Here is an 829-nt window from a genome sequence, read left to right as displayed (position 1 = left end):
ATATATATATATATATATATACAAATACAAACACACACACACACATACAGACACACATATATCTCTGTGTCTGTGTGTATATGCATTGGGAGAGATAGTGACGTAATGTTCTTTTCTACTCTGAGTACATTCAACTCCTTTCTGCATAAGGAGCGCAGGCTCGAAACGTCAAGAACTTCTCCCATTTTTCCTGAGCGTCAAACTAATACACCTTGTTTATTATTCCCTCTCTGTGCTTTTGTTTTGTTTTGTTTTGTTTTTTTCGTATCCTTTTAAACATGTCTATGAGTGTTTATGATTATAATTCTCTCTATCAACAATCTATCAATGCATATAGTATACACATCTGCACGCGCACACACAAACATGTTATATATTCTCTTGTGTTATCTCTGCTAATATTGTCGTCTCTCTTGAATCCACCAGAATTTGAACGTACCCATTATCCGGATGTATTTGCACGAGAAAGATTAGCGCAGAAAATTGACTTACCCGAGGCACGTATACAGGTAAGGTGACATTTATTGATATATATATATATTATATATACCTGTACATATACATGCACTTCGTCATATATATATATACATGTATACTTACGCATACACCTAGCAAAACGCACACACATCCGACAGTGTTCATAGCCTAGAACTCGATTTGAGTCCGTCTATCAAATCCACTCACAAGGCTTTTGTCGGCCCGTGGGTATAGTAGAAGACACCAGTCGAAGATGTTACGCAGTGGGACTGAACCTAGAACCATGTAGTTGGGAAGCGAGCTTCTTACCACACAGCCACGACTACATACTTGCACATTTTATATATATATA

The sequence above is a fragment of the Octopus bimaculoides genome, unplaced genomic scaffold (genome assembly GCF_001194135.2).
Source record: "Octopus bimaculoides isolate UCB-OBI-ISO-001 unplaced genomic scaffold, ASM119413v2 Scaffold_38852, whole genome shotgun sequence".
NCBI lineage: Eukaryota > Metazoa > Mollusca > Cephalopoda > Octopoda > Octopodidae > Octopus > Octopus bimaculoides.
This window is presented reverse-complemented; position numbering follows the sequence as displayed.